An 18,969-nucleotide genomic window follows, 5' to 3' on the forward strand; every position below is an offset into this window, starting at 1 on the left:
CTTCATATCAGCAGCAGTCAGATAAAGGGAAACTCTGGCAAAATCTAAGCAGGCTGCTTTCTGTTTAATTGCCAGGGTTCAGGTTATAATTTTGGAAACCAATTAAATGGAAATTATAATGTAGATGCTTTATCCAATAAGGTGCAATTATGGATAAAAGTGCTGTATTTTGTTTGGTTTAACAGACTGTTTTTAAGTATATGGTAGCTCAAAATACTTCTGTTCAAAACAGATGTAGCTCACAAGCAGCTGCTTTTTGCTCAGTCTATTATTCTCCAAAAGAGGAATGGTCACTTATTGTCTATTGGGAAACCCGTTTCTAATTTCTTATTTCCATTAAGAGGAAACATTTTGAGTCAAGTTATTCAAGGTGTAAAGTTTGAACATTATTGTACATCAATTTTTTTATAGTCATGTATTATATGTATGGCAGCAATAAATGATTTTTGAGTTACTGTAGCTTTATTTGAGATTCCTTGTTAACTAAAACAGATATCCTCTTGATAACTCTTTGGTCTGTCTAACTGAAAGCTGTTTAATTGAATATTGTGTGAAGGAAGGCAACCAGTCGAGGATGAATAAAATAGCTGAAGGGGTAGATTGCTCTTCTGGAACTTTGCTTGATTTAACATTGGGAGGGAAGAAAGGAAGTTTGTGGAAGATTCCTGCAGGGGTTTAAATATTTGGGTAGACTCTGTGGTAATATGGATTGTACTAAGTAACTTATTCCAGACAGGAGAAGATTGCTGATTCATTAACCTGCCAATTATCCCCTTTCTTTCCTGTATGGTTTTGATAGCATTTATAAAATGTAATAACCATGGGGGGTAATTTTAACATAACATGGAATAGAATGTGGATTTAGATGCAGGTGGGGGGCTAAAATGGCTGAAAATATATTTGTGTCAGATGTCAGATCCAATGGGGTGACTTCTGGGTTTAACTCTGGCACGCTTGGCAGTTTATGCATTATGAACTCCGGAAAAGTGGGTTACCAACTTAAATATGTCAATTACTCCATTGTAGCAATATTTGAACCTACACTCGAATGTAATGGCACATCAATTGGTTTTCTGGGCTTTCTGCAATTTGCCATTGAAACACAATTGCAGTTCCCATGACTCATTAAAAATCAGGCAAATGCTGCAATAAATACTGAGTGCTCAGAGCTCATTTCTTACCTATCGCTGGGAAAGGGTTTGTTCGCAGTAATTGTGGTGAGAGGCCAATTTCTATAATTTGGAGGTTTTGAGATTCAGATCAGGATGAATTGATGCCTGGGCTGCTGTTGATTGGAGGTCTGACGAGAGCAAGGTAAACACCAGCAGCAGCAACAACAACCTGCTGTAGAGTGATCTGCAGGTGCTCAGCAGGGAGGGGATCAGCAGAGGTGTTGAGCTTGCAGGAGGTACTACCTGTGCATCAGGATGTAAAGGCTGACCTCAACTCATTGTCATGTCAGGTGGTATCAGACATTTGCAGCTGCCTAGAAGAAGACATTCTCCCTGCTCGACTTGATGGCCGCACTTTACTAGTGACTGTGAAAGCGATCACAGTCCTCAACCTTTCTGCTACGGATCTTACCAGGACACTGCGGGAGACATATCCAGGATTTCCCAGTCGGCTACACATAAATGCATAAGGGCAAGTTGCTGATTGGATGTTTTCTAGGGGTGGCAATTATATTAACTTTGTCTGTGATAATGCCAGTCAGAATGAATGGGTTTGCATCTCTGGTTTGCATTATTAACTTTTTTTTATTCGTTTCATGGGATGTGGGCGTCACTGGCCAGGCCAGCATTTATTGCCCATCCCTAATTGCCCTTGTGAAGGTGGTGGTGAGCTGCCATCTTGAACTGCTGCAGTCCATGTGGGGTAGTTACACCCAAAGTGCTGTTCGGAAGGGAGTTCCAGGATTTTGAACCAGTGACAGTGAAGGAATGGCGGTATAGTTCCAAGTCAGGATAGTGTGTGGCTTGGAGGGGAGCTTGCAGGTGGTGTTCCCATGCATCTGCTGCCCTTGTCCTTCTAGGTGGTAGAGGTCACGGGTTTGGAAGGTGCTGCCTGAGTAGCCTTGATGCATTGCTGCAGCGCATCTTGCAGTTGGTACGTGCTGCTGCCACTGTGTGTCCATGGTGAATGTTTGTGGATGGGATGCCAATCAAACGGGCTGCTTTGTTTTGGATGGTGTCGAACTTCTTGAGTGTTGTTGGAGCTGCACCCATCCAGGCAAGTGGAGAGTATTCCATCACACTCCTGACTTGTGTCTTGTAGATGGTGGACAGGCTTTGGGGAGTCAGGAGGTGAGTTACTCACCGCAGGATTCCCAGCTTCTGACCTGCTCTTGTAGCCATACGGCTACTCCAGTTCAGTTTCTGGTCAATGGCAACCCTCAGGATGTTGATATTGGGGGATTCAGCGATCGTAATGCCGTTTAATGTCAAGGGGGAGATGGTTAGATTCTCTCTTGTTAGAGATGGTCATTGCCTGGCACCAGTGTGGCGCGAATGTTACTTGCCACTTATCAGCCCAAGCCTGGATATTGTCCGGGACTTGCTGCATTTCTACACGGACTGCTTCAGTATCTGAGGAGTCACGAATGGTGCTGAACATTGTGCAATCATGAGCGAACATCCCCACTTCTGACCTTATGATTGAAGGAAGGTCATTGATGAAGCAGCTGAAGATGGTTGGGCCTAGGACACTACCCTGAGGAACTCCTACACTGATGTCCTGGAGCTGAGATGATTGACCTCCAACAACCACTACCATCTTCCTTTGCGCTAGGTATGATTCCAACCAGTGGAGATTTTTCCCCCTGATTCCCAGTGACTTGTTTTGCTAGGGCTCCTTGATGCCATACTCGGTCAAATGTGCATTGATGTCAAGGGCAGTCACTCTCCCCTCACCTCTGGAGTTCAGCTTTTTTATCCATGTTTGAACCAAGGCTGTAATGAGGTCAGGAGCTGAGGCCATGGCAGAACCCAAACTGAGCATCACTGAGCAGGTTATTGCTATGCAAATGCTGCTTGATAGCACTTTCAATGACACCTTCCATCACTTTACAGATGATTGAGAGTAGACTGATGGGATGGTAATTGGCCAGGTTGGATTTGTCCTGCTTTTTGTGTACAGGACATACCTGGGCAATTTTCTACATTGCTGGGTGGATGCCAGTGTTGTAGCTGTACTGGAACAGCTTGGCTAGGGGTGCGGCAAGTTCTGGAGCACAGGTCTTCAGTACTATTGCTGGAATGTTGTCAGGGCCCATAGCCTTTACAGTATCCAGTGCCTTCAGTCGTTTCTTGATATCACATGGAGTGAATCAAATTGGCTGAAGTCTGGCATCTGTGTTGCTGAGGACTTCAGAAGGAGGCCGAGATGGATCATCAACTTGACACTTCTGGCTGAAGATTGTTGCAAATGCTTCAGCCTCATCTTTTGCATTGATGTGCTGGGCTCTACCATCACTGAGGATGGGGATATTTGTGGAGCCACCTCCTCCTGTTAGTAGTTTAATTGTCCACCACCATTCACGACTGGATGTGGCAGGACTGCAGAGCTTAGATCTGATCCGTTGGTTGTGGGATCACTTAGCTCTCTCTATTGCATGCTCCTTAACTGTTTGGCATGCAAGTAGTCCTGGGTTGTAGCTTCACCAGGTTAACACCTCATTTTGAGGTATGCCTGGTGCTGCTCCTGGCATGCCGTCCTGCACTCTTCATTGAACCAAGATTGATCCCCCGGCTTGATGGTAATGGTAGAGTGGGGGATATGCCGGGCCATGAGGTTACAAATTGTGGTTGAGTACAATTCTGCTGCTGCTGATGGTCCACAGCGCCTCATGGATGCCCAGTTTTGCATTGCTAGATCTGCTCGAAATCTATCCCGTTGAGCACAGTGGTAGTGTCACACAACACGATGGAGGGTATCCTCAATGTGAAGACGGGACTTCGTCTCCACAAGGACTGTGTGGTACTCACTACTATCAATAATGCCATGGGCATATGCGGTAGGAAGATTGGTGTGGATGAGGTCAAGTATGTTCCCTCACCAGCTGCCGCATACCCAGTCTAGCAGCTATGTCCTTTAAGATTCGGCCAGCTTGGTCAGTAGTGGTGCTACCGAGCCACTCCTGGTGATGGACATTGAAGTCCCCCACCCAGAGTACATTCTGTACTCTTGCCACCCTCAGTGTTTCCTCCAATTGGTGTTCAACATGGAGGAGTACTGATTCATCAGCTGGAGGGGGGGGGGGGGTGGGCGGAGTTGGGGGTGGTAGGTGGTAATCAGCAGGAAGTTTGACCCCCTGCCATGAGATTTCATGGGGTCCAGAGTCAATGTTGAGGACTCCCAGGGCAACTCCCTCCTGACTGTATACCACGGTGCCGCCACCTCTGCTGGGTCTGTCCTGCCGGTGGGACAGAGCATACCCAGGGATGGTGATGGCAGTGTCTGGGACATTGTCTGTAAGGTATAATTCGGTGAGTATGACTATGTCAGGCTGTCGCTTGACTAGTATGTGGGACAGCTCTCCTAACTTTGGCACAAGCCCCCAGATGTTAGTAAGGAGGACTTTACAGGGTCGAAAGCTTGTTGTTGTTTCCGGTGCCGAGGTTTATGCTAGGTTGTTTGTCCGGTTTCATTCCTTATTGACTTTTTAACCGTTAGGTACAACTGAGTGACTTACTAGGCTTTTTCAGATGGTATTTAAGAGTCAACCACATTGTTGTGGGTCTGGAATCACATGTAGGCCAGACCAGGTAAGGACAGCAGATTTCCTTGCGTAAACGACATTGGTGAACTAGATAGGTTTTTGCGACAATCAACAATCGTTTCATGGCCATCATTAGATTAGCTTTATAATTCTAGATATTTTTATTAATTGAATTCAAATTCCACCTTTTGCCACGGTGGGATTCAAGCCCATGTCTCACTGGGTCTCTGGGTTATTAGTCCATTGACAATACTACTATGCCACTGCCTCCCCCTGTACATACATGTGGCAATCCATGCAACCCCAGATCAACCAGGTATATTCATAAACTGCAAGGGGTTCCTCTCCATCAATGTGCAGCTGATTTGAAACCCTAAGAAAAGGTTTATGCAGTTGTGTGTCAGATTCCTGGAGAGTTGCCATGTTGCTTTCATCCTGCGGCAGTCCAAGCTCTCCGACTTCTTTGGAACTGCAAACAAAATTCAGGGGTGGCTGTTGGGAGACAATGGCTACTTGGTCAAACTAGGCTGATGACACCCATGAGAAATCTAACCAATCAAACCCATGTGTGGTACAACAAATTCTGTATTACAACCAGATGCATGATTGAGCAGGCAATTGACAGATCGGGAGGCACTCTTCAGCATTCACCAGTCAGGGTCTCCAGAATAATCATGGTGTTTTGTTACCTGCACAACATTGTGCAGAAGCAAGGATTGAAGCTATGGGTGGTACAAGGTGCTGAGCACGCATCGTCTGTGGACAAAACTGACAAGGAGATGTAAGATGGTGACCTCAGTTCAGAATCAGTCACCCAGATTGCTGCTTGGGATGCCAGGCATTCCCTTACAGTTATATAAAAACAAAATTATGCAGATGCTGGGAAACTGAACTATAAACAGAAAGTGCTGGAAATACTTGGCAGGTCTGGCAGCATCTGTGGAGAGAGAAACAGAGTTAATGTTTCAGGTCAGTGACCTTTCATCATGATTGCAAGCAGAGTAGGAGATGCGAATTTGGTGAGTTCGGTGAAGGGGGAGGAGGTCCTCCTTTTTCCTACATTTTTCACCCTCCAGTATTTCGTTCTTTATTCAGTGCAGTGGAAGGAGCTGCTTGATGAGTAACTGGTAAGCTATTCTACTTACAATAAATAGTCTGTAAAGTTAAGGTATGGCAGGGCATCTCGGCTGAGTGGAATGTACAGCCTGTGGCATGTGGAAAATCATGGATGCACCATGTGTCCTGGACAAGCACATCTGCAGGAAGTGCCACCAGCTGCACAAGCTTGAGCTCTGGGTTTCGGAACTCGAGGGGTGACTGGAGTCACTGTAGTGCATCCACGAGGCAGCGAACTAGTGGATAGCATGCTTGGGGGGCTGGTCACACCGCAGGTTAGGAGCTTGTAGGCAGATAGGGAGTGGGTGACCACCAGGCAGGTAGTGCAGGAGTCCCCTGTGATGATCTCGCTGGCTAATCGGTTTTCCATTTTGGATACTGGTCAGGGTGTTGGTTCCTCAGAAGAGTGCAGGTGGCTCAGCTGCACAGGAGTGGAGGAAGAGGAGTGGAAGAGCAGTAGTGTTAGGGGAACAGACAGACATTTCTGCAGCTGTAGACGTGACTCCAGGATGGTATGTTGCCTCCCTGGTGCCAGGGTCAAGGATGTCGCAGAACGGCTACAGGACATTCTTCTGGGGGAGGGTGAACAGCCAGAGGTTGTGGCCCACGTTGGCATCAATGACATAGGTAGGAAGGGAGATTTGGTCCTGAAAGCAGATTTTAGGGAGCTAGGGAGGAGATTAAAAAGCAGGACCTCAAAAGCAGTAATCACAGGATTACTCCCAGTCCCACGTGCGAGTGAGCATGGAATAGGAGAATTGAGCGATTAAACACGTGGCTGGAGAACTGGTGTAGGAGGGAGGGCATCAGATTTCTGAGGCATTGGGACCAGTTCTGGGGTAGGTGGGAGCTGTACAAAATGGACGGGTTGCATCTTCGCAGGACTGGGACTAATATCCTCGCTGGGAGATTTGCTAGTGCTGTTGGGGAGGATTTGTACTAGATTGGCAGAGGGATGGGAAACTAAGAAAGAGCTCAGATTGGAGGGAAGCAAAACTGGTAACTTGTCAGGGGTGTGGGAACCAGGAGCAAATATCAGAGAGGAATACCAAGGTGAACAAAATACTGGGGGAGATAGATAGCACTAGAGTAGGGAATGGTAAGTTATTAGGTGAGGTCAGAATAAGGGAGAAAGTAATAGTCTAAATCAGGGTTAATGTGCATGTATGTGAATGCACGGAGTGTGGTGAATAAGACTGGTGAGGTACAGGCACAGATTGCCATGTGGAAATATGATGTTGTGGCTATAACAGAGACCTGACTCAAAGAAGGGCAGGACTGGGTGTTAAATATTCCTGGATACAAGTGTTCAGGAAAGATAAGAAAGGGAAAAAAGGGGGAGGGGTGGCGGTATTGATTAAGGAGAGCATTGCAATGCTGGAGAAAAAGGATGTCCTAAAGGGGTCGAGGACAGAATCAATTTGGCTAGAGCTAAGGAACAAAAAAGGTGCAGTTACATTGCTCAGTGTTGTCTATAGGTCACCAGGTTGTGAGAAGGACATGGAGGAACAAACTTCAAGGAAATTACAGAGAGGTGCAAAAATTGTCGGCATAAAGACGGGGCTAAAGTGTGGCGAGTAGAAGAGACTTAGTAGTTGGCAGGAAAAAAGACAGAGGTGCAAGGGGAGAGCCAACTGTGTAACAGCCCCGACAAACAAATTTCTCTGCAGCACCTGTGGAAGAGCCTGTCACTCTAGAATTGGCCTTTATAGCCACTCCAGGCGCTGCTTCACAAACCACTGACCACCTCCAGGCGCTTATCCATTGTCTCTCGAGATAATGAGGCCAAAGAAGATAATGGGGACTTTAATTATCCAAACATAGACTGGGATAGTAGTGTAAAGGGCAGTGAGGGTCAAGAGCACCGAGAGTGTGTTCAGGAAATTTTTCTACAACAGTATGTTGCTAGTCCATTGAGAAAGGAGGCACTGCTAGACCTGGTTCTTGGGAATGAGGTGGGCCAAGTGGATCAAGTGTCAGTAGGAGAGCATTTAGGGGATAGTGATCATTGGATCATAAGGTTTAGGCTGACTATGGAAAAGAGCAATCCAGAGTAAGAATAATTAACTGGGGGAAGGCAAACTTCAATGTGAACAATGGAGCTGGGATGAATTACTTGGAGTCAAAGTTTGGTAGTTGGTAACAGTAGCGGAACAATGGGCTACCTTCAAAGAAGAGATAGTTTGGGCACAGTCAAGGTATGTTCCCTCGAAGTGGAAAGATAGGGCAAAGAAATCCAGAGCTCCCTGCATGACAAAAGAGGTAGAGATTAAGATAAAGAAGAAAAAGTGTACTTACGACAGATCCCAGGTAGAAAATACTGTTGAGAACCAGACTGAATATAGAACGTCCAGAGGGGAAGTGAAAAAGCAAATAAGAGAAGCAAAGAGAGAGCATGAAAAGAGACTGGCAACGAACATTAAAGGGAATCCCAAAGTTTTCTATAGACATATAAATAGTAAAAGGGTCGTAAAAGGAGGAGTGGAGCCGATTAGGGGATTTACACATGGAGGCAGAGGGCATAGCTGAGGTATCAAATGAATACTCTGCATCTGTCTTTACCAAGGAAGAAGATGCAACCCAGGCAATGTTGAAAGAGAAGGTAAGTCAGATACTAGAGTGGTTTAAAATTGATAGAGAACATATTAGATAGGCTGTCTGTACTTTAAAGTGGATAAAGCACCAGGACCGGATAAGATGCATCCAAGGATACTGAGGGAAGTGAGGGTGGAAATCATGGGGGCACTCGCCATAATTTTTCAGTCTTCCTTAGACTCGGGGGTGATGCCAGAGGACTGGAGAATTGCAAACGTTACACCCTTGTTCCAAAAAGGGTATAAAGATAAGCCCAGCAACTACAGGCCAGTCAGTTTAACTTGGGTGGTGGAAAACTTCTAGAAAAAATAATTTGGGACAAAATTAATAGTCACATGGACAAATGTGGGTTAATTAAGGAAAGCCAGCATGTATTTCTTAAGAGAAAATCATGTTTAACTAACTTGCTGGAGTTTTTTGAGGAGGTAACAGAGAAGGTTGATGAGGACAATGCTGTTGATGTACATGGACTTTCAAAAGGCGTTTGATACAGTGCCACACAACAGACTTGTGAGCAAGTTCATGGAATAAAAGGGACAGTAGCAACATGGATATGAAATTGGCTGAGTGACAGGAAACAAAGAATATGGTTAATGGATGTTTTTCGGGCTGGAGGAAGGTTTGTAGTGGAGTTCCCCAGGGATCAGTGTTGGGACCCTTGCTTTTCCTTTTAAATATTAATGCCCTAGACCTTGGTGTACAGGGTACAACTTCAAATTTTGCAGATGATTTGGAACTTGGAAGCATTGTGAACTGTGAGGAGGACAGTGTAGAACTCCAAAAGGACATAGACAAGTTGGTGGAATGGGCAGACAGGTGCCAGATGAAGTTCAATGCAGAGAAATGTGAAGTGATTCATTTTGATAGGAAGAACATGGTGAGACAATATAAAATAAAACATACAATTCTAAAGGGGGTGCAGGAGCAGAGGGAGGTGGGTGTATATATGCATAAGTCATTGAAGGTGGTAGGACAGGTTGAACGAGCAGTTAATAAAGCATACAGTGTCCTGGGCTTTATTAATAGGGGCATAGAGTACAAGAGCAAGGAAATTATGTTGAACTTGTATAAGACACTAGTTCAACCTCAGCTGGAGTATTGTGTCCAGTTCTGGGCACTGCACTTTAGGAAAGATGTGAGGGCATTGGAGAGAGTGCAGAAAAGGTTCACGAGAATGGTTCCAGGGATGAGGAACTTCAGTTATGAAGATAGATTGGAGAAGTTAGTACTGTTTTCCTTGGAGAAGAGAAGGCTGAGAAGTGCTTTGATAGAGGTATTCAAAATCATGAGGGGTCTGGACAGAGTAGATAGAGAGTAGATAGAGTTCCCACCTGTGAAAGGATCAAGAGCGAGAGGACACAGATTTAAAGTATTTGGTAAGAGAAGCAAAAGTGTCATGAGGAAAACCTTTTTCATGCAGCGTGTGGTTAAGGTCTGGAATGCGCTGCCTGAGAATGTGGGTGGAGGCAGGTTCAGTTGAAGCATTCAAAAGGGAATTAGACTGTTATATGAAAAGGAACAATGTGCAGGCTTCCGGGGAGAAGGCGGGGGAATGGAACTGAGTAAATTGCTCTTTCAGAGAGCTGGTGTGGACATGATGGGCTGATTGGCCTCCTCCTGCACTGTAACAATTCTGTGATTCTGGGAAATGGCTGTTCCCGATGTCAGCAGATGTCAGCTGTGAAACCTACAATGTGAATTTAAAAAAACTGATCAACTATCTGCTAAGCGTTCCCGCAACTGTCAGAGAGACAGAGAGAGTGAGGGAGAAGGGGGGACAGAGAGAGACAGAGAGACAGAGAGAGAAGGGGGATAGGGAGAGAAAGAGAGACAGAGAGAGAGAGAAGGGGGGACAGTGAGAGAGGGGGACAGAGAGAGAGAGAGGAGTGAGGACAGTGAGAGAGGGGGACAGAGAGAGAGAAGGGGGAACACAAAGAGAGAGGACAGAGAGATAGAGAGGAGGGGGGGACAGAGATAGAGAGGAGGGGGCAGAGAGTGAGAGAGAGAAGACAGAGAGGGAGAGCGAGAAGGGGGGATAGAGAGAGAGAGGGGACAGAGAGAGAGAGGGAGAGAGAGAAAGGGGACAGAGAAAGACAGAAAGGGGGCAGAGAGAGAGGGGGGACACAGAGAGCGAAGACAATACGGGTTGAACAACACAGAAGTGGGACACAGAGAAGGGAGACACAGGGAGAGAGAGAGAGACAGAGAGGGAGATAGAAGGAGAGAGAGAGAGAGAGAGGGTGATCGAGATTACTCCTGACAGATGGTCATCTATCCAGAATACTCCTCAACGCTACAAGTGTGTGGGTAAACATTGACTACTTGTGCAAGCAAAAAAATGCCAGGTATCTCACTAAATCAATGTCCAACATAATGACCAGAAAGTAAGTCAATAAATTAATCTTCTCATTCAAAGCTTCTTCACCAAAAAATGTACATTTGTTGTTGTTTTGATTAATAGTATGATACATTTTTAATGACTTTATCTTTCTGAAATTGTCTCACTGGCCCCCTATGTAAGATAAAAATTGTAATGTGGCCCCCCCCCCCTCCACGTGAAAAGGTTGGACACCCCTGCTCTGTGCCCTGTGCAGAGCTAGAGGCAGGCTGCTCAGCTCCCAGCTCTGATTGCTGAGATGCTGGGTGTTGGAGACAGACTCAGCCATTGGGAGAGGAGGCAGCATGTCATGTACTGACTGAGGAAGGGGACAATGGGTGAGTTTTGAATAAAGCTCCACTTCCATATGCCCTTTTAATCATCATCCCTCTCATGGATCAGCTGCACTTCACTCCCCTCACTCTGTTAGAGAGCAGCTTGGTGCAGATCAGTGGCATTCTGTAATACCAAAGCTGAGGTGTCTGGCACCCTATTTAAGATGCCAAAGTCACCACGGCTGTGGACAAGGCCTGCATTGCATCATTTGATTGCCACAGTTGCTGTTCCATGGAGTTGGCCACTCTCTGCATGGAAGAAGACAGCCTCCCAATGCCCTGCACCATCAAGCCACTCATGCTTGAGCTGGACTCCTCCATTCTCTCTGCAATCAGTGTGCGCGGAAGGCCTGACAGTACATTGCAGATTTTCTGCTGCATCTCAATGATTATCCTTTTCATTGATGATCCCTGGGGTACACCATCTGTGTTTAGCTGAACAGAGCTTGCAGAGGGTTGAAACCTTTGACACGGCCTCACCACAACTGTTTCTGCCACTGCCACCTGCTCTTGCTCGCTGTGAACTGTGGGTCACCAGGTGAAATCCTTAAACTAAATGCCCTACTGGACCCACTACTGAAGTGTGAGTATCGGTATTGGTGCATTGTAGATATGAGTTCTGTCACAATGCACCCTCAGATGGAATCAGCTCCTCTGATTCGTCATCCGTGATGTCTACCAACTGCTGCATTCGTGAAGATCCTGGCGGGAAGAAAAGATAGCAATTAATAATGACTAGGTAAGAATGTTGCAACTTATTATTATGAAGAAGATCGTATTTCACTCACTGCTGAAATCAAGTCAACACGATTCAGTGTTTTATGACATTTAGTTGTTATCTGTGAAATCTGTGGATGACACCTCCAGTTCTCTCCCTTGAGTCTAATGCTCTCTTTTCTTGCAACAGGATGAAGAACAAATCTGTCATTGACTGTAATGGCATGTGTTCACCCAATGGATGCATTGCATGTGGTGAGGGTGATTATCATGGAGAGGCATCAGATTGTATAAGGATGAGGATGAGTGGCAGTGGTGGATGGATAGATGAGGATGCAGGAAGTGCACAGAAATAGAGGGATGGGTGCACTTGCAAGGTTAGTGGGCTTGAGGTGTGATTTGATGGAGTAGACTTGAGAAGGCAGAGTGTGGGGATTGTGATGCGTTCAACAGGATTTAGGTGAATGTACAACTGTATTCACCTTTCCTGACCTGAACGCACATCTGAGACTGATGCTGGTAGCATGGTCCAATACTCCTGCTGTTGACCTCCTCAACCACCTCCTGCCATGTCATTAAAGCAGGTGCAGACTTGAGCACCTGGAGTCCATCTTCTGCAATTACTGTCTCTGTGCCAAACCGCCCAATGTCTCCAAAATACATCTTTGCATTGGTCCTTTAAATACTCTAGTTGATTTTGCATCATGTGGGTCGATGCCACACTCGCTGCCGCACACTAGCTCCAAATACGAAAGTAAAGTTATAATAAGTTAAAATGCCAAAGACAGATGCACTGAAATTACTTTCGGGGTTCCCACGTGATATTGGACCATCCCCACCATTCCCAACTCACCTTAAAATTAATACGGGAGCCCATGAATCACTTTAGTTGCCAAGGATATGTCTATTTCCCTTTGCTTTATCTTAAAGTTTCTTGTTCAATCATCTGCAATGGCAGTTTGTTCTATATCTTGATCACCCTTTAGTTAAAAACAAAAAGTCTGATTTTTTGAATATTAAAATTTCCTGAACATCCAGTTTCTTTATCTTGAATCTATCCCTATATCTATAGTTTCAGAATTCTGTACACAGTGGAGAACATATTGGTTTCTAACTTCAAACCCTTTTATGAATTCAAGCTTTTATCAAATCTCCAATTTGGACATTGTTTATGAAAGCTGAACTTGATTAGTTGAGTGACCTTTCTTATGTTCTTTAAAACTCTTGATTATAGCACTAACTCTGGTCTAGGCTGTGAACACCACTGATAAACTCCATTCTAAAGTAATAATACTTCAACAGCAAATTAAGAATAAAATCATGGAGAATCCTCAGTGTACAAAGATATAGTTTTGTACAATTTATGTATCTAATTGAAGCCCATGGGATTAAAGGGGCAGTGGCAGTGTGGATGCAAAATTGGCTAAGGGGCAGAAAGCAGAGACTAGTGGTGAGCGATTGTTTTTCAGACTTGAATTGTGTCCCCTAGGGTGTGGCATTAGAACCACTGCTCTTTATGATATATAACAGAAGCGGCAGCGGTGGCGGTGAGAGGAGCCGGGATATAAAAGGAGCGGAGAGCGAGGCCCGAGACCAGAAGTGGTGGTGGTGAGAGGAGCCGGGATATAAAAGGAGCGGAGAGTGAGGCCCGAGACCAGAAGTGGCGGCGGTGAGAGGAGCCGGGATATAAAAGGAGCGGAGAGCGAGGCCCGAGACCAGAAGTGGTGGCGGTGAGAGGAGCCGGGATATAAAAGCAGCGGAGAGCGAGGCCCGAGACCAGAAGTGGCGGCGGTGAGAGGAGCCGGGATATAAAAGGAGCGGAGAACGAGGCCCGAGACCAGAAGTGGCGGCGGTGAGAGGAGCCGGGATATAAAAGGAGCGGAGAGCGAGGCCCGAGACCAGAAGTGGCGGCGGTGAGAGGAGCCGGGATATAAAAGGAGCGGAGAGCGAGGCCCGAGACCAGAAGTGGCGGCGGTGAGAGGAGCCGGGATATAAAAGGAGCGGAGAGCGAGGCCCGAGACCAGAAGTGGCGGCGGTGAGAGGAGCCGGGATATAAAAGGAGCGGAGAGCGAGGCCCGAGACCAGAAGTGGCGGCGGTGAGAGGAGCCGGGATATAAAAGGAGCGGAGAGCGAGGCCCGAGACCAGAAGTGGCGGCGGTGAGAGGAGCCGGGATATAAAAGGAGCGGAGAGCGAGGCCCGAGACCAGAAGTGGCGGCGGTGAGAGGAGCCGGGATATAAAAGGAGCGGAGAGCGAGGCCCGAGACCAGAAGTGGCGGCGGTGAGAGGAGCCGGGATATAAAAGGAGCGGAGAGCGAGGCCCGAGACCAGAAGTGGCGGCGGTGAGAGGAGCCGGGATATAAAAGGAGCGGAGAGCGAGGCCCGAGACCAGAAGTGGCGGCGGTGAGAGGAGCCGGGATATAAAAGGAGCGGAGAACGAGGCCCGAGACCAGAAGTGGTGGCAGTGAGAGCGCTTTGTTCTGTTCTGTGGACTGGCTTGACCAGCAAAAATCGAAGTGTGATGTCGCAGGCGGGCTGGTAAGTGATTGGTGGGTATTTCTTTACTTCTTCCGTGTCTCGTGTTATTTTCTCTTGTTTTTTTTTGGTTTTGGCCAAGTGATTTAAATCAGGCAACGTCATTACAGGTTAAGAGTACACTTAAATAGTTTTTTTTCTTAAATACTGTGATCTAAATTAATTAATTAAATAGAATCGAGATGGCTGGGCAGGCGATGTGTTGCAGCTATAGTATGTAGGAGCTGGTGGACGCCGGTGCGATCCACGGTGAACACATCTGCAGCAAGTGTTGGCTGCTCGAGGAACTTAGGCTCCAAGTTGTTTTATTTTTTTATTTAGAAATACAGCACTGAAACAGGCCCTTTGGCCCACCGAGTCTGTGCCGACCAACAACCACCCATTTATACTAACCCTACAGTAATCCCATATTCCCCACCACCTACCACTAGGGGCAATTTACAATGGCCAATTTACCTATCACCTGCAAGTTTTTGGCTGTGGGAGGAAACCGAAGCACCCGGCGGAAACCCATGCGGTCACAGGGAGAACTTGCAAACTCCGCACAGGCAGTACCCAGAATTGAACCCGGGTCCCTGGAGCTGTGAGGCGGCAGTGCTAAGCACTGCGCCACTGTGCCACCCTTGATGAACTGGAGTCCGAGCTGCGGACACTGTGACACATCAGGGAGGGGGAGAGTTACCTGGACACTGTGTTTCGGGAGACAGTCACACCCCTTAGATTAACTACTTTGAAGTCGGCCAGTGGTCAGGGACAGGAGGGTGTGACTGTGAGTGAGGCAGGTATGGGGATCCAGAATTTAGCTTTGGAGGAGCCTCAGCCAGTGCCCTTATCCTTATGAGGTTCTTGCTCCCGATGTAGATGAGGGCACAGGTTGCTGGGGGTTGAGCAAACTGACCACAGCACCGTGGTTCAGAGCACCATTCAAGTGGGGGGAGAAAAGAGAAATGTAGTTGTAGTAGGGGATAGCATAATTAGGGGAATAGAGACTGTTCTCTGCAGCTAAGATAGAGAGTCCCAACGGCTGTGTTGCCTACCTGGTGCCAAGGTTAAGGACATCTCTTCTGGGCTGGAGAGGAACTTGGAGTGGGAGGGAAAAGATCCAGTTGTCGTGGTCCACGTAGGTACCAACGACATAGGTAGGACTAGGAAAGAGGTTCTGCTGAGGGACTATGAGCAGCTCGGGGCCAAACTAAAAAGCAGACCCATAAAGGTAATAATCTCCGGATTACTACCTGAGCCACGTGCTATTTGGCATAGGTTAAATAAGATTAGAGAGGTAAATGTGTGGCTCAAAGATTGGTGTGGGGGAAATGGGTTCCGATTCATGGGACACTGGCACCAGTACAAAGAACAAAGAACAGTACAGCACGAGAGAGCTGTTCCGTTGGGATGGGCTTCACTTGAACCATGCTCGGATAAGTGTCCTGGCGAATCGTATAACTAGGATTGTAGACAAGGCTTTAAACTAAATAGTGGGGGGGAGGGTTCAATTGAAGGGAAGTTTAAAAAGTTGAATAGTAACAAGAGAGCAGAGGTGTAGAGTAGTGAAGGAGCATACATTAATCAGAGAGTGACAGGAAGGGACAGAAAATACAAGCATAAGAGTACAGCAGAAATTAGTAGGTAGAAATGGTAAAAAGTCAAAGCTTAAGGCTCTTTATCTGAATGCACGTAGCATTTGTAACAAGATAGATGAGCTGACGGCACAGATAGAAATAAATGAATGTGATTTGATAGCTATCACTGAGACGTGGTTGCAGGATGACCAAGACTGGAATCTAAATGTTCAAGGATATTCAACGTTCCAGAAGAATAGGCAGAAAGGAAAAGGTGGAGGGGTAGCTTTGCTATTAGAGGAAGGGATCAGTGCAGTTGTGAGTAATGATATAGGGGTAATAGATCATGATGTAGAATCAGTTTGGGTCGAAATAAGGAATAGCAAGGGAAAGAAATCACGGGAGAGAGTGGTCTATAGGACCCTGAAGAGTTGACTCTCTGTAGGACAAGATATAAATCAGGAAATAATGGAGGCGTGTAAGAAGGGAATTGCAATTATCATGGGTGATTTTAATCTGCATATAGACTGGACAAATCAAATTGGCAAGGGTAGCATGGAAGACTAATTTGTAGAGTGCCTCAGGGATTGTTACTTAGAGCAATATTTTGCAGAACCTACCTAGGGAACAGACTATTTTAGATTTGGTATTGTGTAATGAGGTAGGATTAATAAGAGATCTCATAGTTAAGGATCCTTCAGGGGGAAGCAATCATAACATGGTAGAATTTCAAATTCAGTTTGAGGGTGAGCAACTCTGGTCTCAAACCAGTGTCTTCAACTTAAACAAGGGCAATTACAGAGGTATGAAGAAAGAATTGTCTCAAGCGGGCTGGGAAAATAGACTACAGGGGAAGTCAGTGGACGAGCAGTGGCAGACTTTTAAGCAGATATTTCATAACACTCAGAAAACATTTGTTCCAGTCAGAAGGAAGGACTCGAAGAGAACGATAAACCACCCGTGGACAACAAAGGAAGTTAAGGAGAGTATCAAAGGCGTATAATGCGGCGAAAACGAGTGGTAGGCCTGAGGATTGGGAAGTTTTTAGAAACCAGCAGTGGATGACTAACAAACTAATAAAGAGGGAGAAAATTGATTATGAGAGTAAATTGGCAAGAAATATGAAAAAAAACAGTAAGAGCTTCTATGGGTATATAAAAAGGAAGTAGAATAGCTAAAGTAAGTGTGGGACCCTTAGAGGATGAGAAAGGGGAATTAATAACAGGGAACAGGGAAATGGCAGATAATTTAAACCAATATTTTGCATCAGTCTTCACGGTGGAGGACACTGTAAACATCCCAACAATAATAGATGAACAAGGTGTAAATGGGAGGGAGGAACTTGTAACAATCACAATCACGAGGGAAAAGGTGCTGCACAAACTGATGGGACTAAAGGCAGACAAGTCGCCAAGACCTGATAGCCTGCACCCAAGGGTTTTAAAAGAAGTGGCTGCAGAGATAGTGGAGGCATTGGTCATAATATACCAAAACTCATTGGATTCCGGTAGGGTACCAGCTGATTGGAAAACCACTAATGTGACACCTCTATTCAAGAAAAGAGGGAGACAGAAAGCAGGAAACTTAACATCTGTCATTGGGAAAATGCTTGAATCAATTATTAAGGAAGAAATAGCAGGACATTTAGAAAAACATAATGCAATCAAACAGAGTCAACATGGTTTTACGAAAGGGAAATCATGTTGGACAAATTTGTTAGAGTTCTTTGAGGATATAACAAGCAGAGTGGATAATGGTGAACTGGTAGATGTGTATTTGGATTTTCAGAAGGCGTTTGATAAGGTGCCACATAAAAGATTATTGCACAAAATAGGAGCTCAGGGTATTGGGAGTAATGTGTTGGCATGGATTGAGGATTGGCTAACACACAGAAGGCAGAGAGTCAGGATCAATGGGTCTTTTTCAGGTTGGAAAGCCGTAACTAGTGGGGCACCACAAGGATCGGTCCTAGGGCCTCAGCTATTTACTATCTACATTAATGACTTCAAGGAAGGGACAGAGTGTAGTGTATCCAAATTTGCTGACGATACAAAAATAGGTGGGAAGGCATGTAGTGATGAGGACACAAAGAATCTGCAAAGGGATATAGTTAGGTGAAGTGAGTGGGCAAAAACTTGGCAGATGGTGTTCAATGTGGGAAAGTGTGAGGTCATCCACTTCGGTAGGAAAAATAAAAGGGGAGATTATTATTTCGATGGAGAAAGACTACAAAATACTGCAGTACAGAGGGATCTGGGTGTTCTTGTGCATGAACCACAAAAGGTTAGCATGCAGGTGCAGCAAGTAATTAGGAAGACAAATGGAATTTTGGCCTTCATTGCTAGGGGGTTAGAGTTTAAAAATAGGGAAGTTTTGTTACAACTGTACAGGGTGTTGGTGAGGCCACACCTGGAGTACTGCGTACAGTTTTGGTCCCCGTATTTAAAGAAGGATATACTAGTATTGGAGGCAGTTCAGAAAAGGTTCACTAGGCTGATTCCTGGGATGAAGGGGCCGTCTTAACAAGAATGGCTAAATAGGTTAGGCCTTTATTCATTGGAGTTTAGAAGAATGAGAGGTGATCTTATAGAAACATATAAGATTTTAAGGGGGCTCGACAGGGTAGATGTAGAGAATATGTTTCCACTAGTGGGGGAATCTCAAACTAGGGGACATAATTACAGAATAAGGGGGCACACATTTAAACTGGGATGTGAACGAATTTCTTCTCTCAGAGGGTGGTGAATTTCTGAAATTCTCTGTGGAGGCTAGGTCACTAAATGTATTTAAGGAGGAGGTAGATAGATTTTTGAAATCTCGGGGAGTCGAGGGTTAGGCAGAGCAGGTCCGAAACAAGAGTTGAGGCCTGGGACAGATCAGCCATGATCATACTGAATGGTGGGGCAGGCATAAGGGGCTGAATGGCCTACTCCTGCTCCTATTTCTTATGTTCTTATGTTCTTAATGACCTGGACTTGGGGATTGAGGGCATAATTTCAAATTGCAGATGACACAAAACT

The sequence above is a fragment of the Heterodontus francisci genome, chromosome 12 (assembly GCF_036365525.1).
Source record: "Heterodontus francisci isolate sHetFra1 chromosome 12, sHetFra1.hap1, whole genome shotgun sequence".
NCBI classification, from domain to species: Eukaryota; Metazoa; Chordata; class Chondrichthyes; order Heterodontiformes; family Heterodontidae; genus Heterodontus; species Heterodontus francisci.